Here is a 21795-nt window from a genome sequence, read left to right as displayed (position 1 = left end):
TTAATTATATGAATATCTGAGATGAACTCCTTTTTTGGAAATTGGAGAGATGGTTTAAATGAGTCAATGCTTTCTGTTAACTGCCTTGTAATTCCAGTCTCCTCCGCAATGTGTGCGCTGGCGGTTTTCGCCGTTGCTTGTGATGCGCACAGTCATGGTGTTGGGGTAAGCACTATATTTGCCATCTGTTGCTGTTATTTTAAGTACATATAAAGGATTTTCTGTGCCTTTGTAATTTGGGGGAATTGCTTTAGCAAGTTTAATAGAGCCAGAAACAGGGTTAATTGCAAACAGTCCATCATCATTCCCAGACTCTATCCTGTATATGATCTGCTGCAGCTCATCCAGATTCGAGTGCTGACATCTCTGCAATACTCTTCCCACAGCAAAGTCTGGGGTATGGAGGCATTGCATGCCACCCGCTCAAACACTGGAACGTTGTCGTTGACGTTGGTCATGGTGATGGTCGCAGAGCATTCACTTACCCTGTTGAAAGGGCTTCCGCTATCAGAGGCCCAGATTCTCAGGTGGTACCATCTCTTCATAAGCTCATAGTCAAACTCCTGAGAGGTCGAAATCACACCGGTCAGTGGGTCTATATTGAAAGGAACAGGACCTGTGTTTGCTATGGAGTATGTTACAAAACCCGTTATTATCTTTGTCCACATCAAATAGCAGAGACAGCCAAGATGCTTGTTCCGATTGGGACATTTTCAGGCAGAGAAGCCTGGTATGAGGGCAATGTGAACCTTGGGGAATTATCGTGTTTCATCTGTAATATCCACAACGACACGGTAAAACGCTTCCCATTATTTGCTGTGACGTCAAACTCATAGTGGTGGTGCTTTTCAAAGTCAAGAGTCCTGAGAAGTCATTATCACACCAGTTTGGGTGCTGATTTTGAATTTATAGCTATCCAGGTTTTCTTTGATGCTGTAGGTTATATTTTTGAAAATTCAAAACCTACAGATACTCTAACTACATGAGTTTTCGGTGGAGAAAATTCACTGAGAGTGACATAATAGAGTTCCTGTTCAATGTCAAAGGTATAGCTTGCGGAGAGGAGGGATATGCACAGTTTTTATTGGTGTTAGCAAAGGAGGGTTTCTTTCGTCTTTGGCTTGAAGGGGAAATGTTAGTCCAAATGGGTTTTGCGACCAATCGATCCATTTTGTTGAGACCAGTTGAAAGCCACCATCGTGCAACATCGATGGAACAATCTGAAAGCACTTCAGAGGATCCCCTTGAACTATACTTAAAGATGCCACTTTCTCCTTCTCCTTGGTTCTATTTTGATGTTCAACTTATTTTGTCGTCATCCGTTTGTGGACTGGTGGTGTGATGAGGGTAAAGTTCTCTGTCACGTTTTGAATGGTCACACCACCTTTGCTACATTTCCAAACTTCTGCACGCCAGATATTTTCTTTGTCCTGTCCTCTGCCAGCACAGTCAGCTCATACCTGTCTCTCTGACTGGTGTCAAGCATCTTTATAAGTGTAACAGTCCCAGTGAATGGATCAACAGCAAAGGGGTGGGATCTAGTGGTGAATGAGTAATAAAACTCTGAGTTGCTGCCAATATCAGCATCCGTGGCACTCACACCCACCAGACTTGACTTGATCGGTGTGTCTTCTCTGATTACCACATGATAAGAGGCAGGGTAGAAGAGCGGTTTCAGATCATTTGTATCAAGCACTTGGATTGATACTTTTGTTCTAGCTCGGTTGTCATAGGTGCTTTCTGTAGCCTCTACAGTGAGAGTGTAAATGTCTCGTACCTCTCTGTTTAGCACAGCTGAGTAACTGCTTCGTGTTTTGATTCTCAGAAAGCAGAAATCTCCTATGGTTATCTCCTCGGCTTTGAAAAGGCCATCATCATCACCAGAAACAATCTTGTACTTAATGTCCCAGAAGAAATCAGTTAGGATGATGCCCATTCGGACCGGGCTCTCCGTATAGGTCCTGGGGGCAGAGTTCTCATAAATGCTGGCATTATATAAATGATGGGTGAATCTCAGCAGAGAGTTGTCTTTAACCAGGCTCCCCTGACATCTGGTTAGCGGTTCCTAGGACTGCTATGACGATGAGAATTATGGCTGTGTTTGTGAAAGCCATCCTCACTGTCTCAACATGGACCCGCAGACCTAAAGAGAAGGAAAACATTTTTAAAACTCCTTTATATGACAAGTAGACCATGCTGTGTCACAACATGATCTTACCATGAGCTAAGAGGTCAAATTTATATTACAAAAACCATTATCTAACCACATACCGAAACCAGAAATCACAAAAACACGCACACAGACTCATCTCATTGTCAGTTTTACCTAATGAAAGACCATAGACAGGTATTTTTTCTCCCGTTTTGACATGCCTTGACAAGCTACATTACACTGTTTGACCATAAGAAGAGCACCAGAACTCTTTGATATTGTTTCCACATGGTTGAGCCAGTCTTCTTTAACTACAAGTCAACTACAATTAGCATATGAAAATGAGTATTGTAACCAATAAACTGCATTGGGTTGCTCTTCAAATTGGATACCAAAATCATATATTTGGGGGGCGCCTGACATTGAGCTTCCCTCCTCACCCTCTTGTTCGACAGTAATTTTTAGCAACAAGACTTAAAATTATCTTTCACATCCCACCCATCCAGTTTCAGATAAAATTTTAAAGCACACATTGTTCGCTACTGGAGCTTATGCTATGCCTATTTCCTACATCATTTGCTGGAACGCAACTCTCTCATGAAGTTGTGTAAGACAAAATATGGACATTATTGTTACACAAATCATCGTTTGGGATCAGAAGGCCTTCATTATACCACTGGAGCCATGAGGAGCACTTTTTATGATGGTTGGATGCACTTTTTTGGGCTTTAAAATCTCGGCCACCATTCACATAAAGCTTGGAAGAGCCAGGGCATATATACTAATATAAATCTGATTGTATTCGTCTGTAAGAATAAGTCATACACCTTGGCTCGAGGATGAGTAAATCATGGGGTGATTTTCATTTTTGAGTGTACTATCCCTTTAACTACAATACAGTGTGTGACACTTCTTAACTCTTTTGAAATCTCCCGAAATCCAACAGGTAAGATTTGTGAAATCCCTGAAGGAGAGTTTGTTGTGGAGCAGTAGGATGTGCAGTGTGTTGCCCTCCAGCCTGCACTCTCACAGTTAACTGCCGCCACACGTTCAATCAGGCGGCACACACTCTGATCTCATTTCACTATCCCTTCTCACTTTACCAGTTTTGTGAGATTTAATGTCATTTAAGGATACTGTGAACAGTTCAGCATGCTTGCACTCTTGTAATGGTACTATGTACTATAATAAATCAAACTTTTAGTGTATCAAGCACTAATAATACTCTAGAAACTCCCATCAAAGCAAAACTGATGCATGTGTTTAAAGTATGTTCTACTGTTAACCAACAAAGTGCAGTCTTCAGCTATTGCACATACTGCATTTTTTTTATTATTAGCTTTTAAGGAGATGCTACAGCAGTTCTTATTATATTCCCTGCATGTTTAATGCTTTGTGGTGCATAAATTACACTAGCAGTTGTTGTTGGTTTATTTTTGGCAAAAGTTGTAGCCAGAGCCAAGCATCACTATGCCCACAGATGCGTCATTTTCAACAGAACAGCTAGCTGTATGTTGCAGAGATATCCAGATGACGCTGAATTTAATTTCCTTCCAAAATGTTCTTGAACTGCCTGCTAATTAGATTCTGATAAACACAGTTATCTTTGTTTAAAGCAAAGCAATCCTCAGAAAAAAATAACTTCCTCAGAAGTTCCTCAGAACTTTTGCACAAATTCTGAAAGATCTTTACAACATTTTTTGTGTGTGAGTTGGTTCCCCATCTGTCTACGGATATCACATCCTCACAACCTCACATCCACAATTAGTTCCACAGGGAGGCAATTATCTTAATTGTTAGGAAGGCTTCAGAGAATGGATAGTTTAGACAAATGGCTTAAACCCAATTAAACTGGACCTGGACACTTAAGGTGACCACCTTCTTGTTATCTCCAAGGTGTCCACCTTCATGTATTATGTGTGCTACCACAAAATGTTCAACATGTAATCAAATCAATGTTCAAATAATCTCTAATGACCACACCAAGTTAAAAGGCCTTGATGAATAAGATTAGAAATAGCTAGGTGTATTTAGAAAGAAATAATATTTTGTATTGACCAAGATTACCTTAGCCCCCAGTCAAAAAGTTCAGAATAGAGGACAGCTTCTGTTTGTGTTTTAGATGACAAGTCGAATTTTGAATTAATAGAACATAGTAGTTTGTTTTAATAACTTTTTTTTTTTTTGCATTTACTAGCACCTACTGTAATTATTATCTAATAACTATGACCCTCATATTTGAGCCAGGAACTTCATTTTTTAAATATATACTTTTCAGCATTTCTTAACCACGACGCTCGACTGCAGCCCAAATAAATGTTTACCACAACAAAATAACAAGATTGATAAAATCCCACAAAGCACCACCAACACACTTTTGGATGTAGATTAAAGTATGTGCTAAAATCCACTTTCAACAGAAATGAGGCAAAAAAGTTTGGCAAACTGACACCGCATGCCTGACATCTCAGAAACTCACCTGAGGTCCTCGACTGCAGCTATACATAAAACTTTTTCCCAAAGTCCTCACACCTTTGGTATGATAGTATTCCAGTGCGGAAATAAAGCTAATCGCTTCTCATCCATAATGAACACTAAAACTCTGCCAGAAAAGCCAGTGTTGACGGTTCCAGCTAATTTAGCGTGTTCACGAGAGCAGAGTTGCAAGGCTGTTGAGACACCTCATTCCCTGAGGAATCAGGTTGATCTTCTCCTCCCCAATCCTGATGACATGGTCCCTCCCTCTTAAACCCTCCCCCTAAACTCAGCCGGGCACACAGATTGGAGGTGTTTTTACCCTTTCTCTCTCTCTCCGTCTGTCTTTTTGTTTGTTTTAGCCTTTGGGTGAGGTAGATCTCTAAGTTTTCCACAAAGTCCCTTTCCAAGTAAATACACACCTCACAGGTTTCACATTGCTAATTACAGTTCAGAGTCTCTGCATTGTGCTAGATGAAGTCACCTCAATGATTTTGAAGGCTGCAGACAAAATATCGAAACAGACTTAGTGCCTAAATAACTCACGATAGCTAAACACAAAACCGCTCCAACGGATACCAGAAGGCAATTACCTATTATTAGTGCTACTGCTAACAGCCTGAAGCACATAGTCTTTGTTTGACTGTTATGTAAACAGAGATCACCGTTCACACTCAGGCTACCTATAGTGCAATGCGTATCATGTTGAGATGCAAGGTGATCCGCATTTCTTTAGCAGATTCCCAATTAAAAGTTCTCCACAGTCACCTCATGATAAAGAGCCGAAATGGCTTCAGAGCTGTATGTTGAGGTACGACAGCGCTTTTTGGTCCAGCTACCCACCAGAGATGATGTAAACAGACCCCACACTCAGTGCCAAGATGTGGCGTGGAGCGAGAGAGGATGAGCACATGGCAGCAGGCATGGCCCACAAATAAGACTCAACAGACGGTGGGCACCGGGCCACCGGCAGCAGGTGGACTTCGCCGAAGTGCATTTTGAGGATGAAGTGAAAAATGTGCAACCCTAAAGGCATGAGAGAACCACATGCATCTCTGTCTCACAATGCTGCTTATTTGGACAGTTTTACGAGTGGATTAACCATGTTCATATCAGTATTTAATGTCATCCTGTCTTTTTAGAGCTGGTGGACTGACATGATTTCACACCATATCTTGATAATGAATCAATCATCACTTACAAAATGCAAGGAAGGAAACCAAACCCCTTAATCCGAGGATACACAAACTAAAAGATACAAAGTATTTTTTGGCACCACCTTAGAGCGAAGCATTCACTATCAGTCAGCAGGAAAAAAAGCAGTTTCATCTGGGCTTGACAGACTCTTTCCTCTCAGATAATGTGTTGACCTTCCTCATTGTGTGCTTCTCTGATTCTTCATGTTCTCATTTGCCTTGAATTTACATTAACCGTCAGAGGATTGTGAAAGAGTGAGACAGTGTCGTTGTATTCAGCTTCCCTTAAAAAACCTCTAAACTTTAATTAAGTCATTGTTCTCACTCAGGATGTCAATATTTGCATTAAGTCGCCATCAGTCTTTTCAGATGTGGTGTGTAAATTTGGACCATTTTAAAAAGTTGTTTCAAGTGTGATGCTGTAAAAATTAATGGCTACTAGCAGACACCTTTTTACTTATCATTTCTTTCTAATGGCTTTTAGCAGACAATTAATACTTGAATTTCTACATTATATTTCTCTATGATTACTTATAGACTATATTTATGCAATATTGTAAAAGCATGACCGTTCTAATAAATGCAGTGCAATTTATATAATAAAACAATATAAAACCAACTTTATTTAAGTGGTTAAAAATAGAGGAATCATTTAATTCAATCGAATTCAACTCAAAAACAAACAAACATCCAGAAATGAACTACTCATGTTGGCAGTGTACTGAGTAATAGCTAACATGGTTAATGTTGAGATGAAGAATTATAAACCACCAATCATATTTACTAGCTGACAGACCTGGTTGTTTTTCTGTCAAAGTAAAGGAACAGATGAATGACTGAAATTCACAACTGTCTGCACTCTGTAAACAGTATCCTGCACACATGGCTGTCAGGAGACTCTTCACTGGTGTTAACATGGAAGCAGTGCTGAAGACTGCCGGGAAAGGGGTCAGAGGTCATTTCTGGACAGGCCAACAGCCATGTGTTCAGTTCAGTCACAATCAGCAGCTATTACAGTCAACATTTTTTTTTTTCTGACTTAGTATTATTTAAAGCTTATTTCACCATAATAACACCATATTAACAATTCTGTAATTAATCACTTTTGCGTTTTTTTCCCCTGTAAATTCTTATGTAACTCTTCCCCATACTGCAACAATTCATAGTGATCAAAAAGGCTTTAAAAAGGATGAAAACACCCTAAATGTGTCCTTGGTCTTAAGTTGATGGGGTAAAAATACATACATGCTAAAATGATAGATTATGCTTTTATGCCAAAAAAATCATTAGGATATTACGTAAAGATCATGTTCCATGAAGATTTTTGTACATTTCCTACTGTAAACATATTAAAACTTAGGGGAAGTCATGGCCTAGTGGTTATAGAGTTTGACTCCTAACCAGGTTGTGGGTTCAAGTCTCGGGACAGCAATAAATGGCTGCCCACTGCTCCCGGTGTGTGTTCACAGTGTGTGTGTGTTCACGGTTTGTGTGTGTGCACTTTGGATGGGTTAAATGCATAGCACGGATTCTGAGTATGGGTCACCATACTTGGCTGTATGTCACTTTTCACTTTCCAAACTTAATTTTTGATTAGTAATATGCATTGTTAAGAACTTCATTGGTCAGCTTTAAAGGCGATCTTCGTAATATATAAATTTTTTTGCAACCTCAGATTCCAAATTTTCAAATAGTTGTATCTCAGCCAAATATTCTCAGATCCTAACAACCCAAACAATGGAAAGCTTATTTATTCAGTTTTCAATTTTTATAAATTTACCCTTATGACTGGTTTGTGGTCCAGGTCACAAATATAGTCTATATACAGTACGTTTTAATTTACATTATTTGGCAGACACTTTTATCCAAAGTGACTTACAGAGGAATACAACAAGTGATTTACCATAAGATGGCAATAAACACGAGAAGTGCCCGTTATACAAGGATTCAGTCATCATTTAAAATAGGAAAAGCTAGGACAGAAAAGCATAAAGAAAAAAATGAAGGCATGGAATTTTTTTTATGAGGAGGCAGGTAGATGCTCACGGAAGAGATGAGTTTTCAGTTGTTTCTTGAAGCTTGAGAAGGATTGGATGGAGTTAGGTAAGTCATTCCACCAAAAAGGTACGGTGAAAGTGTCATTTTGTGCCTCTCTGCAAGCCGGCGCTCGTTTACTGCCAGCAAGCTTCAGGCGTCAATGTAGATGAGTACGAGAAAGCGGAGGTAGGAGCCTGCGGGGCCCATGGCTGTTCTGTAGGCAATCACCAATGACTTGAACTCGATGAAAGCCGCGACTGGAAGCCATTGCAGAGAAATGAGGAGCAATGTGAATAAGACGTGAACAAATCAAGACGTGCTGCTGCATTCTGAATCATTTGCAGAGGTCTGATTGCACATGTTGGAAGTCCGGCCTGAAGAGCATTGCAATAGTCCAACCTAGAAATGACAAGAGCCTGGACGAGAAGCTGTGTTGCATGCTCTGTTATAAGGGTCTGGTCTTCTTGATGTTGTGTAGTGCAAACCTGCATGATCTTTGCCTTTTTTGCAGTATGATCTTTAAAGGTCAGCTGATCAACAAGGATCACCTCAAGAGGTAAGCTGGTGCTGTACTGATGGGGTGGCCGGGAAGATCTGAGAAGCTCTGAGAAGCTCTGTCTTTCCAGGTTGAGTTGCAGGTGATGTTCTTTCATCCGTGCTGAGATGTCCATCAGGCATGGAGTGTAATGCATAATTCATGCATTTCACTCCAAGCTTTCTGAAGACATATCATAACTCCGTGTGTTAATTGCAGATGTTTCATGTTCCGATGAACTGAAGTAAACTGCAAAGGGAGTTTTTCTGGGAAGGTTTGACTTTGATTGTTTCAAGAGCACAAGCTGCACATCAATTATTTCTTTCCTCCAGGGCTATAGTAATTGTATTCTCATAGTGCCAAAACAATCATACATGTTGTACGATTTTGACAAGTAATGGTTTATTTATTGTATTGATCGATGCTTATCATCAGAGATTGTTAAGCATTGCAATATATCACATCGCCTCATTTAATCTAGATTATTATTATTTTTTGTTTAGTTATTTTTCTTACATAGACCACAACATAAGATTTAAGAAGTTTAATTGGATTTTTTTGCAAACTTAATAAACCTCTCATTTTCCGTTGCACTGAAGAAAGAAAATCGCATAGGTTTTGAAACAACATAATGAACAGCAAAAGTTGAACTGTTAATCATTTGTGAAGGTCTGTATTTCCTTAAGAACCCAATACACAACTGGTTACATTATCTCAAACTGTTAATCAGCTGGCATTTCAATTGCTGAGATCAGACAACTCTCGATGATCTCTGATTGAAATTCTGGCCAATGAACGGCGCAGTTGCTACTAATGTTTATAGCATTTGGACCTGTCATGGACGCATTAACTGCATCATTAGAATGAGAACAGCTGCTCGCGGCCTGCATAACAATTCACACTGAGTTCACAGCGGGAGACGGAGCTAGGAGTTTGAGCTCACTCATATGTCAGTCTGACTTTGCAATGCTAATCAGAAGATTCCCGTACTGCCTGTTTCTGTAAGATAATGAAGGTCTCATCAGAACAAATCACTGGGTTATTGTCTTCTCATGACAGGGACGACTGTGATCCTCGTGCATGATTTAACAAACCAGGTATTTGAATAGGGAGATGTTAATCTGAATCCGGTCCCGGTTTCAAGCACAGTTGAATGTTATTTCATGTACGGCTTTAGACGGCATTGTCCAAGTGCACAAAGAATTCCTGTCAGTTCAGTTCATCTACAGCTAACTACAATACTGTGCATGATAAACTACAACTGCACATGTAATCATAAATGTTTAACAGTATAATTCGACAAACGGTTTATGTTTCGATCGCTCAGCTGTTTGCAGTTTTCTTCTAGTGTAAACCCTGACGGGTTGTGACATAGATGTATTGTTACAGGCATTAGAGTTTTGGCAAGACAAGTAAATTGCTTGTAGTACCTTCTATTCAAAAAGTACACTGCCATTCCATCTTCTTTCTTGAGGTGAGAGCAATTTTCTTTCAACAGGGCTTTTTGTCAGATGGAGGAAATAGATGGAACTCTTCATTGTTAAATAGATGTGACTTTTGCTTGCAGGTACATGAAAAAGTGGATCAAAGTCACCTTGAAAAATAAGGTTTTGGAATAGTCTGTGTGTATGCATTGTTGTTCTGATTGTAGCAGATCAAGTGGACTTGTCACAGGCCAAACATTTCAGATAAATTAAAGTTCACTGGGTCAGACTGAAGGACAAAACTTTATCCACCTGCTGCAATCTAATATGTTTCATTTAAAGGTTAAAGAGATATTTAAATGCAAGAATACTGTTATTATTTAATCACCTTAATGTTGACACAATCACAGCTTCACATCTCCCAATAGCTGCTAGTGAGTCAGATTTGTGCAATATATATATATACAGTATACAATAAAATAGTCATCTTTTATCATACACAGCCAGTAAAAAGCAATATTTTTATAAAGAAATTTTAAATTTAATTCAGCAAGAATGCATTACTTGATCAAAAGTGAATACATGTAAAGGCATTTCAAATAAATGTTGTCCTTTTAAACTTTCTATTTATCAAAGAATCCTGGATTTTTTTTAAAAAGTATAAAAGTTACCACAAATAAATTTAGAAGCTGTTTACTTTGGAAGCTTGTTTCACCAAAAGGATTTTTTTTTAAAAAAAAGCTGACTTTTTTCCTACAATTCTGAATTTATATCTAACAATTCAGACTAAATTGTGAAATATAAGCAAGAAAAGAGTGTAAAAAGTTCTAAAAAGTTATAAACTTTTTAATTCCAAGATTTAAACTCAGAATTCTAAGAAATACTTTTTTATACTGTTGTAGAAATTAAAAAAAAAAAAAATAGAAAAAACAAACAAGCCAAATACTAATCCAATGATGTAGAAACTAAATGAGGCGGAAACAAAAGCCATCTCAAAAAAAGGCTCTGAGATGCATGTTGCCGCCGTCTGCTGAGCAATAAGTAGGCTGTAATTACGAGTTTTGAGTGTGAATTCTACCATGCAAACTTCAGATTAGTGTAACACTGTGAAAAAATGTGCATTTAACCCTCTTTCATTTTATAAGTCGTATATATATATGAGCTGTACAAACAGATGCATCATCCTGCTCATTACAGGGTCACTGAGATCAGCAAGTGACTGTTTTCATAGTCTTACAAAAACATGTCTGGGTATTATTCAGTTCACCACATAAACTTGGAAACCCAGCAACTTTTCTCACTCGAGGCATTATTGTGCAGCATGTTTTTATCCAACCTGTTCTGTCGTAAGAGCGCAGCATGCCAACAGGGAACAAAGAGTGCTAGAGAGGGGAGAAAACCTTTCCTCGTGTCACCTCGTCATCACCTGGCCCTCCTCAAAGCAGGCCGTGAGGGCGGAGGGTGGGCCGGTTGAAATGCTGTTTGGACACTGGAGGAGAGAGGGAGGAGGATGAGGAGCGCGAGAGGCAGATGGAGCATGGTTGGGGAGAGAGGGGACAGGACTAGGCACAGCGCAGCACGCACAGGAAATACAATCAAACTCCCAGCAGACCCGCTGAGTCTGACATCCAACACATCTCTCTCTCTCTTTCTCAATCTCAGTCTCTCTCCAAACATTACCATATACCTGCTATGGCCATTTGCTATACCTTGAACGTGTTTCCAAAAACGGTCACATGTAATGTTCTCCGTGCAGCAGGAAGTCATACATATTAAATATATATCAAAGGCAGGAAATGCCAAAAAAAAAACCTTCCATTGTAAATCAGACCTCATTCTTAACCAGTCAGTTTATGAGTGCGCCAAACGCTCACTGCAGCACTGATCTCCAGTTATTACAATTGTTACAGTTTCACAAACAGATTTTACATTTAAGGGGTTGAATAGTTTTTCACATGGGTGATTGCTTTTGTTCACTCAGATTGCCTCTTATGTTTTGACTTGTAGGTACATTATTGCAAAATAGACCAGATAGGATGAACATGACCCAAATGTGAAGCAGATGGGAAATTTATCATCTCAAATTATTTTGCAACAATGACTGTGTTCTTTATCATGCCTATTGAACAGCTCTATTTCACTAATAAATAAATAAGTGGTTTAAATAATGTTAATAGCTAAGAAGAGAGAGATTGCAGACTGCTGTGAGAAACACATAACTAGCACAGCTATGTAGAAAATTATTTGTGACAAACACTTTTCATCATTTCACATTACTATATCACAAAATGCTACAAATGGGCAATCAGAATGTGTGTATTAAATGATAGTAAAGAGTAATATGTACAATGTAATAAATACAGTTATGCATTAAAAGCACTTTTCCTGGATTTGTTGACTAAGCTGCAAACCAGTTTAACCAGCACTGCACAGATTTGCTTGATTTCACAGATTTGCATTGTGTTGTGGAGGTATATGTGTGTTTTAGAAATTATTAGGTCACTTATCTGCTCATAAGCCCCTATATTTCTGGCCATCAGCATCGTAGTGAATGACAGATTATCTCCAAAGCTTCTTTTTTATTTTCATATTTATGACTTTTAAAGTCCACTGTCCTCTCAGCCATCCTTAATGCATAAAATATGCATTTCTGCTCCTTTTTGAAGCCTGATGAAAGTGCCGTATTTCTCAGCTAAGGGAATAAGTGCTAAGACAAGGGCTTTGTCAAGGATTTGAGCTCGGCTTGTTGTGACAATATATTTCAGCTGCAGATAGTCGAAGTGAGAAGAAGCGTTCAGATAAGATTAAATGGTTGTGTTGCCCTCATTTGGAACAAAGATCTTTTGAAGTTGATGTTCACACCAACAGAAGCTTCTCTGAAAAACTTCTTTGTGTAACATGAACAGATAAGGAAGCATGCAGATGTCTTTGGAGGAACGGCTTGGCCTTCAGCTACACTCCCACACACAACACACACACACGGGTCAAAGGTCAGCCGGTAAATATTCAGCATTATCTAGGAGGAGAAACCTGGACACCCAGCAAGATCCTTGTGAAGGTCTGACTTGTTTTTATACAAGTCCTGCAATTCTGGAAATGATATACTGTAGATGTTTATATGTTTAAAGGTTAAAGAGAAGCAAATGAGGGACGAGATAACTAGGCTTTATTATCACATTGAGTTTCCACAACTGCCATGGATATGCATTGTTAAGCAGCAAATGGCAAAGCTGCATTATAAGAACTGACGAATTGGCACCTGTATAAACGCGGCCGGCCAGGTGATGTGGAATGTTAAAACAGACTACAACAAAGATTTCCTGTTTTTGGACAGATTGCATTCTACACAACCTTTCAACCAGTCTATTATTCAACTAGCTCACGCTCCTCTTATCACAGTATCAGTTTCTCTCTCAGGCTTTGCCTCGGCAAGTCTGCTTGTGCAGGCAGATGCGTTCAGTGCCGTTGCTCAACAATGCTTCAGGCGAAGCTTAGAACTGGCAAAGTCTGAGCTTTCACAGGGTTCGGCGTTGTGTCAATCATGCCACCCTCGGAGCGTTTGAATCGAACCCAAAGCATCATCAGAAATAACCGACTGACTCAAATCAACTGCACTGCACCACTGGTTCAACTGAAATACTAGTTTTAATGTGATTAACTTTTAGCATGTAAAAAAGCCACAAAAATTAATTTTAGCAACCACAAGTTACCTGTGGTCTGCCTGTCGACATGTTACTGCTGCTACTGTTACTTTATGTCAATAAGACAATCAATGTCAATGTGAAGGAAATATTTCTGCTGTAGCATTCCAGACAAACACTTCTCTTGACAGAGTAGTGTAAAGACTACAATATAAAGCATGAGACATTCTAATGAACTATATGCATGTATTGAAAGCATGACAAATACGCCTCCATTCAACATTTAAACATTTTGTTCCCTAAAATAAATATTTTTATTCATCAAGGATCTGTTTAACTCCATCAAAAGTGAAACTAAATTTAATTATGATGTCACAAAATATTTCGATTTCAAATAAATGCTGTTCTTCTGAATGTTCTATTCATTAAAGAATCATTTAAAAAAATATACATTTATTTATTATGATATCCAATAATAATGAGAAATGTTTCTTGAGGAGCAAATCAGCATATTAGAATGATTTCTGAAGGATATATATATATATATATATATATATATATAATATATATATATATATATATATATATATATATATAATTTTAAGATAGAAAAGTTAAAATATTAGTATTATATAAATAAATGATATTTCACAATACAACTGTTTTAATTTATTTTTATCAAATGAAAGCTTCATTCATAGGAATTTTTTCAAGCCTTTTTATGAACATTAAAAACACTTCAAAACTGTAAATTATTTAGCTCTAAATGTTTGAACGGTGGTATTTTGTTCATAAATTGTTTAATAATGGTCTCAAATAGCTGGTCAACATATGCAGTTATTCATAAAAAAAATTATTCATACTGTTTGTGTAGTCAATGGAACATGGTCACCTACGAATTTTGTGCTACAAAAATAAATAAATAAATAAATACATAAAATCCAAGGCTAGATGAAGCAGATAAGAATAACACTGAATAAAATCCATCATGTGGCCTTTCTCTTATGAGTATGTTGTATTTATGTATGATGATACTGACTATTATTTCAAAATGTTAGCTATATTTCACAAGCCTGCAGAAAGGCTTGTCTACACAGATTTACTCATGCAAAGATTATTGGTCATCTGTATAAATCTGTTCTCAACTGAAATGGCAAAAACCCCTGGTGTATTATTTAAGCAAGTGTCCTTTGTGTACCGTAAGTTGCCTGCTCATCCCTGCAGCTATGATATCTTCCAAGAATCTATCTATCCAAGAAACACTGGTGTATTATGTTATTAACGTATTGTCATGAACGAGTTCACCTGCAGAACGCATGGCCGAGTGAAACCTTCATTCAATCCTGTACCTACAGGGTGCATCTGTGCGATGTCTGGGGTAACATTATCAGCCTGGGAGATGTGCGAAGAGTTTGTCTGACGTAGAGAGAGAGTTGCTGGATATTTGTTTCACGCAGCTGCATTTGAGTGTATTAGATCTACAGATGAATGATGGCTCATAGTTCAACAGACAGCTTACTTGTTTTAAACATACTGAAATATGTGTGCATACAGTGTATAGTCTATAAAAAGTTGTTGTTGAAAAAAAAGAGCGATTGCATGGCCATATTTAATAATACAAACCCGATATTTAAACACAGTATACAACGGCAGCCAAAAGTTTTTAATAATTTTTTTTAATGTGTTTTATGCTCTTATGCAAAAATGCACTCAAAACTGTAAAATCTTTAAATATTATAACAAAATTTAAACAAAAATTACTTTTCTATTTGGATATGTTTAATTCAGTGTCACATGATACTTCAGAAATCAATCTAATATGATGTATTGCTGCTCAATTATTATCAATAATATTAAGCGTAATTAATTAATATTAAGCTTAATTAATTAATTAATATTGAGCTTAATTACTAATAATGGTTCTTATTATTAGTGATGTTGAAAACTGATTTTGCAGATTAATATTTTTGTAGAAACCTTGATAAAAAAAAATTCAGGATACTTTTATGAATAGAAAGGTATTTAAATGAAAGACATTAAATAAAAATGTTTTTTTATTTTTATTTTTGTATGGAACTTTTGAATGGTAGTGTATAATTATCTCCCAAAAAATTCCATTAAAGCAAAAATTGTTTACAACATTTATAATATAATTTCTGAAGGATCATGTGGCACTGAAGACTGGAGTAATGATGAATGAAAATTCTGCTTTGATCACAGGAATAAATTCAAATTTTAATTATATTAATAAAAAAATAATGTTTCACAATATCACTGTTTTTCACTGCAGTTTTGCATAAGAGGATTCTTTCAAAAATATTAAAAAACATAGTTATTTACAACTTTTGGTTGGCAGTAATTATTCATCTGCAGTGCAAGAGTTGGGGACAAAAATTGTGATGTTGTAAAACTGAAATATTTTAAATATGTTTTTGTAAAAAAAATGTAATTAAAATTAAAATATATAGTAAATAATCTCAGTGCCTTTCTTGCTTTTCAGTGAGCTACATCATTTATGGTCATATGAAAGGCTAATTCATACACATTATACTCATAGAGGATATTGATTGGCATAAAACACAAAATTGCAAAGAGCCAACATAATGTTTTCCAACATTACGGTTAAGCTGATGCACATGTTTCTCAGTATGAGAGGAGAAAAATCAATACAGGAATAAAAAATGTGCATACACACAATACAAGATGTATATGTGCCAGTCATTCAGCTTGTTTGGAAAATACTTTTTAGGTCTATACAGTATTACCACATACCATAAACCCTCATCTCAAAATCTAAAAGCAGCAATCTATGGCAAAATATTCCACCAACCAACACTTTCAATCATCATCAACAGAGAACTGCCTCACACCATATCTCAGCTTTCATCTCCATTAAAATCAAAGAGATAAATATGTGAATAGTCTGAACCATTCTGAGCAGCATAACTGTTTTCAACACTGATAATAATAAGACATTTTCTTGATCAGCAAATCAGTATATTAGAATGATTTCTGAAGATCATGTGACACTGAAGACTGGAGGAATGATGCTAAAAAAAATTCTGCTTTGATCACAGGAATAAATTACATTTTAAAATATATACAAACAGAAAATAGTTTTTTTTAATTGTAAAAATATTTCAAAATATTATAGTATTTTACTGTATTTCTGATCAAATAAAGCAGCCTTGGTGAGCATAAAATAGTTAAACATTAAAAATACTAATTATTCCAAACTTTTGACTGCCAATGTATAATTATTTTGCTGCTTATCAAATTAAATACTCACTTGGGATTTGTAGTGTTATCAGAGGTTTTGTTTTGTGCATTTAACACCTCATGAATGAATTTACATATTTTGTTATAAAATATATATATATATATATATATATATATATATATATATATATATATATATATATATTTATATAATATATAAAGCGTATAGCTCAGTGTTTAAGTACAGTACATGACCTCTGAACACACTTGACAAATCCCTGGGTGAGTAATTTGATAAGCGGTGATTTTCTCCACCACTATTTAGGAGTTCAACTTTAAGAACAAAGCTGTGTTTGAATGGCACCATACTTTAGATCTAAACCTTGGGTGATTATGTGGCACATATGGACCGGCATTTACCTGCAGGCACATGCAGAGAGATTAAAGATGACTCATGCACATACAGTATCATCATATGGCCTGTGAATACAAGAGCTCCATCAAAATAGAACCTGAAACCCTGATTAATGCAGTCTTTTGTGATTCATAACACATGATAATGACATAGAAAATTACATAGCCTCGTATTTCTCACAAACTTATTATAGCATGTATCTCTGAGCGTGAACTTCTCTCATAAATCTATTCAGCTCTAAAATGTGCGTGCATCACTAGCTTTATATCAGTCTAAATTTATATGCATTGAATTTATGTACCTGTGATTTAGCAAATGCATGGACTTATATACTTTCCTGGCAGACCAAGAGCAAATTTGCATAGGTCACGCATGACTCTGAACACAAATACAAGATCTCCATCTTGTGGCCATAGTGATGACAACAACAAAAGAACTGAATTTCAGCATTACTTCACAAATAAAAGATTGTTATTTAAATAGTATTCGATCAATCCGATAATTAGGTAATGTGTGGCCTTGAAGGTAAATGAGAGAGACCACCGATAAACTCCATCACTCCTTTGAAAATCAACCACCAACCCCTTTTGAAAATGTGTACTCAAATGAAATGATTTTCATACAATAAGCAACATTAGATTAAAGAATAGTCTACAGAACTCTGAAAATAGTTGTCTTTTCTTATATTTTGAATTATGCATTGTTGTCTTGTCGGTTGAATGTAAAAGTTATATTGCATTACACTGTAAATACATGCTGTTACCATTACTATTAGATTGCACTGGAGTTTCCCAAACTGGTCTTAAAGAACTGTAGTGGGTGTGTTAGAGATAAAAAGCTAATAATTAAATCATGTAATCCATAAAAAAGTAACCTTAATCTGATTATGAGCCTTTTAAAATGTAATTTACTGTAATTACGAGCACTTGATTATGTATCCAGATGACATGTAATCAGTTACACCCAGCACTACTTCTAAATTTAATATAGCTCAATGCCATCAAATGCACACATATATTGAACACAGAAGCCGTTTTGCTTTTCTGGTGCTGCTATGTGTAGGCCAGTAAACTATCTAAAAATCCAGAACTCTTTCTTTACAAATACTATTAAGGAGCTGACATATCATGGGGTAAGATATAAAAACAGTAACTAGTGATTTAGGCAGTGTTGGTGTGCCTTAGGCTGGCCACAATAAAAGGCCACTCTAAAATGTGCCGTTTTATCATACAGCACAATGCCACAGATGTTGCAAATTTTGAAGGAGAGGTACACTGCAGTAAACTAGAAGATCCTGGACAGATGAAGACTCTTAGTATATCTCCAGATCCCATTTCCATCCCGGGACAGATGACATCAGCGGCATCAGGCTCCACATCAGTAGCGCTGACATCTCTCTGTGTAAGTTACAGAAATAGATCATCTTTGACAACTTCCTCTTCTTGGTTTTTAATAGCTTTTACATTATTGACACACTATTTTCCTATTTAATACTGTAAAGTTGCTTTGACACAGTCTGTATTGTTTAAAGTGCTATAGAAATAAAGGTGACAACATTAATAAGTCACAATTCCTTATTTTTGTGGAAAGAGGAACTTTTTGCTTGTGTGTTTTTTTTTTTACAAAATTAATAATAAAAATATATTCCTATGAAATATGAGATCATTTTTGTTGTTGTTGTTGTTATTGTTTTTATACTGCAAATTATAACACTATTGTTTATATGACCAAATGCATGCTAAAATAGAATTAGGCTCTGATTAATGTTGAAAACACCCATACTTGACTTACAAATATGGAAACAAATGAGGAAGTAATTTAATACATTTGTAAAAAAAAAAAAAATAATAATAATAATAACCTGACCTCCGGCAGTGAAGCAGTTGGGATGAGGCCATGGTTCTCAGCCGGAAAAGGGTGGCATGTCCCCTTGACCAAAGGACAAGATCCCAGATACAGGCAGCAGGAATCAGCTTTCTCCATAGGGTGGCTAGGCGCTCCTTTAAAGACAGGGTGAGGAGCTCGGCCACTCAGGAAGAGCTCGGAGTAAAGCTGCTGCTCCTCCACATCGAGAGGAGTCAGCTGAGGTGGCTCAGGCATCTGTTACGGATGCCTCGTGGACGCCTTCCTGGGGAAGCTGTTCTGGGCACATCCCACTAGGAGGAGGGACTATGTCTCTCGGCTGGCCTGGGAACGCCTCAGTATCCTCCTGGAAGAGCTGGAGGAAGTGTCTAGGGAGAGGGAAGTCTTGGCGTCTCTGCTTAGACTGCTGACCCCATGACCTGGCCCCAGATAAGTGGAAGAAGATGGATGGATGGATGTAAAAAATAATTTGTAACAATATTAATAATATAGTCAAGAAACTATGAGGCACTCCCCTCTTTAAAGCAAAGCACTTCTAAAACGTGGCCTACTATGCTCAGGGGGGAAAAATAGCATCTTTTTCATCATTTTAATTTATATAATACCCGGCTAAAAAGTTTTTTTTCTGCTTTCCTAAAAGTAGCTGTTTCCAAAAAATCTAATTTTATAATGATACAAATACTACAATGACATTTTAAAAACACAAAAATAAAGCTTAGGAATTGAGTTCAGAGGTTCCCGTCCCGACATAGTTTATGGTAGTGAAATAAATGTTTTATGCCTGAATCTTCTGTTGGCCGTCTTGTGACTATCACAAGCTTAGGCTGTAAACTTCCATGATTGTCACCTTTTATAGTTTGCGCCTCCATAAGGCATTGTTTTAAAAACGTAATTCCATGTTCACACCATGTTATTTGTTTCAGTTGAACGTGATGTTGGAAAGAGAAATAGTTGGTGTGTGGGTGAAAATACCATGCTTGGATGAAATAGGAAGTTGTCATTATAATGTCTGTGACCTGCTCGATCGACTCATCCCTCCGGGACAGGACTGTCCTGAGCCTCTGCCCTGTCACTGCCCATTCAAAGCTGTGAGTGTGCCCTGGTTTAGGATAAGTTACTTAACATGCAAGTGTTTATGGGTTAATAATGTCTTCTTATCTTCACCAAAAATCCCAAATCCCAAAAGAAATTTTGGCATGGCAAAACACGAATGGTGAAAGTTTGCCCCATATGTGTTCAGCCATGCTATATCTAGGCCAAATGTGACAGTTATATCTGCCACATTTGGCCCAAAAGTTATTGTTCCCTGAGCACTTATGTGATATTGCTTAATTATATATATATATATATATATATATATATATATATATATATTAACCTTTTTGAAAAAACAGCATAGGTATGTTTTGAACCATGGCTGCTGGTTTAAGCTGGTCATTTGCTGGTCAGAAACAGCATATGACCAGCTAAGGACCAGCTTAAACCAGCTCAAACCAGAAGTCATGCTTCAAAACATACCTAACCATCATATGCTTTTTATGTTTGTTTTATTCAACAGGGTCATTATCATAATGAAGGAACTCACACAACAAACAGTTCCTAATGTGTCTTTGATATGGGATGGATCACAATGGTCTTTCAGAGTATTCATATCTTTACCTTTTTATGTGTTCCTGCAATGCAGAAGGTTGTGGATTTGATACCCAAGGAACACGTTAGGTAAAAAAAAATGTTAGCCTGAATGCACTGTAAGTCCAAAGTATTTCCTAAATGTATAAATTAAATTACATTTATTTAAATACATCATAGATAATTAACCAAAAATGAAAGGTGACACTTTCTGTATCAGCTGTACGAAATGAAAAGCTACAATACTGTGTTTCTGTTTCACATCCTACAGTACTTTCTATTACTGATAAGACTTGTACAGCCCTCAATCCAGATGTCCAGGTGGAATACCAACCAGAGCAGATTTCCAGATGGCTAGCAAGACTAGCCATGTTCTTCGTTTTTAATGATGGCTGAACCCAGATGTACCATCACTCGTAAAACCTTCCTGGCATGTGAAATGTGCTGTTTACTAAAATGCACATATATATACACTTAATAAATATATACACTTAGAATTCAGCAGTATCTGAACTGCACAGTGTACTATTATGCAAACAATTTAATTTTTTTAAGTTTGAATTAAGCCTGATCGTTCTCTCAGATGCTTAACTCTCAGTAAGACTTCTGTATTTTATTTTGCCCTTTGAAATCACTGAGGTTTTTCGATGCCTGGGGTTGGAGGGGGAGCAGTGGAAAGAATGTTATCTCCTTGCTGACTGTGAGTTCGCATCTGGTTTTTTTTAAGAGCTTTGTGGCACAAAGCACATTCATAAAGCTTTGTGGCACTTACTGCTACTGGCTGGCACACAGGAAAGTGTATCCTGACGAGTGAAAAGGAAAACAGGCTCGATTTATTGTCCTCCCTTCAAACCCTGAGCTCAGACGTGTGTGATAAGCCTGTTAACTATGGCGAATCCTAAGTTCAACCTAAACATACAGTACTTTTTTATGCAACTGCTGTGTTTTTGTTCCTGTAGATAAGTGGAGACCTGATCTTTATTATTGTCACCAGAGTCCCTGCAGCTGCCTGTCAATGGAAAGTTTGTCGTGACCCAAACTTCTCAGCAACAACTGCTCTATCGTTTTTATGACAGATTAGAGACCCTGCTATAAATAGAGGAAAGTCTCAGATTACCCCGATGATCCAAAGTCGATGTATCATATTAACGCTTAATATATACCAAATGAGAGCCAAGAGGCCAAAGATAGATGTCTGACACACTACTG

At 37.1% G+C, this 21795-nt stretch overlaps 1 pseudogene; it reads right to left on the bottom strand.

Moving 5' to 3' along the window:
- Positions 1-1936, bottom strand: part of LOC113058028 (histamine H2 receptor-like) — a 48203-nt pseudogene extending 46267 nt beyond the window's left edge.
- Between the last annotated feature and the right edge of the window lie 19859 nt (positions 1937-21795).

This window comes from Carassius auratus, chromosome 39 (genome assembly GCF_003368295.1).
Source record: "Carassius auratus strain Wakin chromosome 39, ASM336829v1, whole genome shotgun sequence".
Classification (NCBI taxonomy): domain Eukaryota; kingdom Metazoa; phylum Chordata; class Actinopteri; order Cypriniformes; family Cyprinidae; genus Carassius; species Carassius auratus.
Note: the sequence above shows the minus strand (reverse complement) of the source record. Positions and strands in the feature narration are given on the sequence as shown.